The sequence below is a fragment of the Suncus etruscus genome, chromosome X, assembly GCF_024139225.1.
Source record: "Suncus etruscus isolate mSunEtr1 chromosome X, mSunEtr1.pri.cur, whole genome shotgun sequence".
Lineage (NCBI taxonomy): Eukaryota > Metazoa > Chordata > Mammalia > Eulipotyphla > Soricidae > Suncus > Suncus etruscus.
Genome location: NC_064868.1, coordinates 79,754,592 through 79,760,860, shown reverse-complemented (window position 1 = coordinate 79,760,860; position 6,269 = coordinate 79,754,592). Strand labels below are relative to the sequence as shown.

Here is a 6,269-nt window from a genome sequence, read left to right as displayed (position 1 = left end):
TGCACAGGCATGCTAAAAAAAGAAAAAATCTTATGTATAGAAAAAATATCATATCTACTAGGGATAATAACTCATAAATTTTATAATACAGGGGTGGTGCCTCCCACCCTGAACATTTGTCTTGGGCACTCAACATACTCTCCATATGACTGGATAGCGATACTCCAACCTTGATTTTCAGACCCCAACTGTAGAACCAACACAGTTTCCTGAAACAGCACCAGGAATCAAACACTCTCTAGGAAGTGCCTAATACCACCCTGACATAAACTTGTGCCAGATATATAAAACATCCTGAAGATGAGGAAACAGGAACAAGTAGATCTAAGAGCAGGTTGTCCTATGTCATAACCTAATGGTAAGATGAAATCAAAAGACACTAAGTACTTGATATGTGCAAAAATCAAGACCACTAATTACAGAAAACTAACTTGGGCAACCGCAACTGGACAGAACTTTTTTGGGGGTCCAATAAGAAAGCCTAGGCTTTAGCTTAGTATTTGAACAAAAACCAAGATCTCTAATTTCAGAGGTCTGACTTTGACAACTACAGCAGAGCGGAACTTCTGGAACCTTAAGGAAAGGCTATATCCTAAGCTTCATCCTAAAATCTGTGCAAAAACCAAGATCACTATAATTACAGAAAACTGACTACAACAACCATGACAGAGCAAAAGTTATAGAACCATAAAGAAAGACTATCCTAGACTTTATCTTATAACCTGTCCTATGATCTGTGCAAATACCAACATCTCTAATTACAGAAGACTGACTTTGAGCAGAATGTTTCCTGGCACCATGTAAAGACTTTGGAGTTTGATAATGAGCATATCTGGAGCCTGTAGTTGTTCCCATGACAGTAAGCATCAAGGGTGGAGAAACCCTGTATCTCGTAGGCCAAGGGAATTCCCTTTCAAATTTCTCCAATAATTACTGCGCTTATGCAAAAAACAATGAAATTTCCAAACCTTACACACCAGCCCTCCTTTATTTTTCTCTTTTTATGTGTTGTTGTTTAGTAGTTGTTTATTGTGGCTGTTGGGTATTTAATCATTGCTTCTTCTTCTCCTTCTCCTCCTTCTCCTTCTCCTTCTCCTCCTTCTCCTCCTTCTCCTTCTCCTTCTCCTTCTCCTCCTTCTCCTCCTTCTCCTCCTTCTCCTTCTCCTTCTCCTTCTCCTTCTCCTTCTCCTTCTCCTTCTCCTTCTTCTTCTTCTTCTTCTTCTTCTTCTTCTTCTTCTTCTTCTTCTTCTTCTTCTTCTTCTTCTTCTTCTTCTTCTTCTTCTTCTTCTTCTTCTTCTTCTTCTTCTCTTTTTCTCTTTTCCCCTTTTTTTCTTCTTTTAAACTGATATTGATAGCTCCTAGATGGATTTCGACCAGCATTTTTTTATATATTTTTTCCAACAGAACCACAAAACTTAAATCATTTTGTTCTTGCTCATAAATTAAGGGGAGAAAGAGAGAGGGAATGGTACCAGGAGCAAACAGTCACATGAACTTTGAATGGAATTAAATAATGATCAGGCCTAAATACCAAACCACAAGTCAACGACAACAGAATCAAGATCTACAAGTTTTATACAAAGGGGACCAATTACATTAGCAGTCCAGGGGGTTAAGAAGGGATGTATGCGATGCATGCTGGGAACAGGGACGAAGGGAGGTCAACATTTTTGGTGGGAAATTGTCCTAATTAAGTGTCACTGTGTACCTTAAATAAAACTGTGAAAGACTTGTAATTCACATGGGTATTAATAAAATGTATTTAAAAAAGAAATCTACTTGAGAACTCAAAATGTAAAAATAGGAAGCTGGATGAAGATCTCCATAGAAATGGAGATGATTATGTCAAAGTTCATACTTTTAATCAGTAAGTTTACTATGTTCATATATCACATCCAAGTTTATATAATAACAAAGCTGGCAATGATCACTTAAAGGGACATCACCAAATAGAATATAATTTAATTAAAGGTAAATAAGACACTGCCCCATCTACAGAAATGCTAATTTTCAGAAATGATACTGAAAGACAGAATGCTGAGTGGGTTGCTTGTTTCAAGTTTTCAGGGAAATTCCAAGCATCTCAAACACAATTCTGTTAACAGCATGTTTCCTTAGACAACACATTTCTCATAAATATACCTATTGATGCAATGTTTGCTGTTATTCCTGTGAGAACACAGATGGGGTCTTTCCCATCCATAGCAACTGTCTAGATCTGACTTAGAAACCAGATCCAAACCCAATGTATGCACTTTGGAGACAAATGAATCAGAGAAAACATATATTTCTCCAAGACATTCAAGGCATACACAGAGTGAACTGGGGATGGGGGCTAGGGGATAGGAACCCTGGGAACCCTGGTAAAAGAAAGATGAGATTGGTTGGGAAGGAGATCAGTGCTGGAACACAGTCTATCTAAAACTCAACAATCAATAACTGCAATAACTTTGTAAATCATGGTACTTTAAAAGTTTTAAATAAAAAATGACTAGAGATCCCAATACAATGAGATAATGAATATTTGCTAAAGTAGATGCCATTCTTCTACTCTCCTTCTCTCTAGAAAAGGATATTTTAAGTATTTATAGCACTCATATAGAGTCTTTATAAATTTTGAGAAAAGTGGAAAAGCAATTTTAACATTCTATTGTGAAAATTCTTCTTAGTCAATGAGCCTATTTTAGTTCTTTTAATTCCCACGGTGCCAGTCTTTCTTTCAATACTTTTCTCTACTTCTTTGTTTCCGTTTTTTAACAATCAATAACTCAATAACACTTTGTCTAAATATCAATTATAAAATACAAAGGAGACGAGCCATATTAAAAGAAGATATTAGGTTAAAATAAAAAAAATTAACTTATTTTAAAGGAAAATACAGACTCTGGGGGCCCAGAACAGTTGTACAGAGGGCAGATGTAGAAATTCATAGAATACTTCTCTGCAGTTATTCTGTAGAAATGTACTGGTATCCAGCAAGTTACTGCAGTAAGCCCCTTAGGTCCCCCCACACACTCTTGGCAGTTGGACCTATTTTATTTATAGATTGAGGCCTGGTCTCTATAAAAAAAATTCCTTTCCCTTGTTCTGGTGTCATTTCAGCAGAATTCTCCATCTGATTTTATTTTATGGGTACAGGAGTAGGCAATTTTGTTCTGTATTTTGGAATAAATCTTGTAAGCATGGCAATGGCTGTTATATTTGCATTGATTTCCTTAACTGGTGGAGTGGGCTCGAGAGGGTCTGAAGGAGTGTTGCTTTGCATTAATTAGTTATTATTTTGTTACATTTCTTTAACATAAACTGGAGATAAGTATTACAAATTATTATTGTTATTGAATACTATTGAATAGGTCATTATTGCCTTAAGATATATATTATTTAAAATCCAGGAGAACACGGCCAGAGAGATGGCATGAAGGTAAGGAACTTGCCTTGCATGCAGAGGGTCGTAGTTCGAATCCCAGCATCCCCTATGGTCCCTGAGCCTGCCAGGAGCGATTTATGAGCATGGATCCAGGAGTAACCCCTGAGCGCTGCCGGATGTGACCCCCCTCCAAAAAATAAAATAAAATCCAGACCAAAAAGTATTTAATCCACAGTGGGATCAGGGCCTTAATATAATATGGGATCATGTCTGAACCAACTGTTAAGATTTCAAGTTATTTGGTTTCTCAAATGTCCTGTTTGATTGCCACCTGTCAGGGCCAAGCTGCCAGAGATGGGCCCATGCTACTGGTGTCCATGAGGACCTTGCAGGCAAAACCTTGACATATATCTCAATATTTTTATTATAGAATTTCAGGGGCCTATGATAAACCCCTAGATTAGGAAAGAGAGAAAGAGAAAGATGTGCTTGGAACCAGAGTAAGGTCAGATTGAGGGCCAGGTAAAAGGAACAGGTATGCGGGGCTGGGCGGTGGCGCTAAAGGTAAGGTGCCTGCCTTGCCTGCGCTAGCCTTGGACTGACCGCGGTTCGATCCCCCGGTGTCCCATATGGTCCCCCAAGCCAGGAGCAACTTCTGAGCACATAGCCAGGAGTAACCCCTGAGCATTACCGGGTGTGGCCCAAAAAACAAACAAAAAAAAGGAACAGGTATGCATGTCAAGTAACAGGATACAGTAAAAAGTAGCCAAAGGTCTGTCCAAATCAGGGAGAACAGCTATAGTCAGAGGTAGAAATAGTTTAATCCAATTGCACTTTCAACTGTTTCTTCTAACTGCCAATACCTCTCCACACCTAGTCTTCTTGGTGTCTGTGTGTTTGTCTGTGTGTGTTTAGACTCAGCTAGCCAATCACAATTAGGTTCTGACTCAAAGGAGTGAATCCTTTTTATGGCCTGCTTGTATCGAACAGTAGGGACTAGAGGTAGGGTCCTTGCCTTGTACACAACAATGCAGGATTCATTCTTCCTCAGCACCCCAGATACTCCTCCAAGTTACCATCAGGAGTGATTCCTGAATGCGGAGTGAGAAGGATTCCCTGAATATTGCTGGATGTGAGTCAATCACCACCCCAAAAAAGACTGTGTAGATGGGTGGATCATGAAGATGTGCTACATATATACAATAGATTACTACATAGCTGTTAGGAATGGTGCAATCATGCAATTTGATACAGCATGGATGGAACTGGAAGATGTCATGTTGAAGAAGTAAGCCAGAGGATACATACAGGATAATATCAGTTATATGTGGTGTTCAAAATAACTGCATAAGAAAATGTATAGAACACTCTTGGGCCCAGAGTATAGTGAGAAGAAAGGAAATGAGTGGAGAGCAGAGACAGACAAATGTTAAATAATGGTGGACAAAGATCAAGGGGATTTAGTCACATGTATGGTGTTAAGAAATGACTAAATATCTAAGAAGTAAATATCTAAGCCACCGAATCAAAAACACTGAAATCATGAAATCTAAACTTTAAGAGTTTCTGCAAAGCAAAAGAAGCATGGGCTAAAATGGGAAGTAAGCTAACTTATTGGAAAAAATATTTGCATTCAGCACTTCATATAAAGGTTTAATATCAGGAATATATAAAATACTAACAAAGATAAACAAAAAAACAAATTCAAGATCGTTATCAAAAACAGGGAGAGGAGGGCTGGAGAGATCGCACAGATGTAGGGCATATGCCTTGCATGCAGCTGATCCAGGACAAATGGTGGTTCGTATCCCAGAATCGCAGATGGTCTCCCAAGCCTACCAGGAATGATTTCTGAGCACAGAGCCAGGAGTAAACCCTGAGTGTCACCAGTTGTGGCCCAAAAACCAAAAATAAAATAAAATAATAAAAGGGGAGAAATAAAGACACTTCTCAGAGAAAGACAAGAGGATCACCAAAGTGCTCAGCATCACTTATCATTAGGGAAATCCAAATCAAAGCAGCAATGGAATATCATCTCACACCAGTTGAGAATGACACATATTAAAATAGGAATGCTGGGTTGGAATGATAGCACAGTGGTAGGGCATTTGCCTTGTACGTGGCTGATCCAGGATGGAACTTGGTTAGATCCCCTGTGTCCCATATGGTCCTCCGATCCAGGAGCAATTTCTGAGCGTATAGCCAGGAGTAACCCCTGAGTGTCACTGGGTATGGTCCAAAAACCAAAATAATAATAATAATAATAATAATAATAATAATAATAATAATAGTGCTCACTTCAACCGCATATATACTAAAACTTGAATGATACAGATTTCCATGACCCCTGTGCAAGGATGACATGAAAATTTATATTATATTTATAATGGAGGACGTGAGTGAAGGGGTCTCAGGTGCCTTAGTGATTTTCTAAACAGAACTAAATAATCAAGCCAGAGTCAACAGCAATGAAATTATGAGACCAAACTTTAACAACCAAAATTTAAAATGGGCCAATTATACTGGCAGGCTGGGGTGGGGAATGGTTATGTAGGATGGACTCTGGGAACATTGGCGGAGGGAGGGTGACACTGGTGGTGGGACTGGTGCTTTAACATTGTATGTATAAAACTCAACTATGAATAACTATGCTTAATATTTTTAAATGGTGGAAAATAAATGAATGAATAGATAAACACAAACAAACAACAAACACACCTTTCCAAACTCCAAATATAAGGACTGTCCTGGCTTCACTGTTCCAGCTCCTGTGCCTGACCCTTCTCACTCCATTTGCACTGGAGCTCTGCATTTTGTGAGTTGCAATAAGATATTGGCTAAATATGGCAAGCTCCCAGGTTCAGGTCCATTCCTGCATATAGGGTGCTCCTGAAATCCAGCT

General features: G+C 38.8%; 1 pseudogene; it reads left to right on the top strand.

Moving 5' to 3' along the window:
- Nucleotides 1–5,657: 5,657 nt before the first annotated feature.
- LOC125999616 (uncharacterized) lies at nucleotides 5,658–5,752 on the top strand (annotated as a pseudogene).
- The last annotated feature ends 517 nt before the right edge of the window (nucleotides 5,753–6,269 follow it).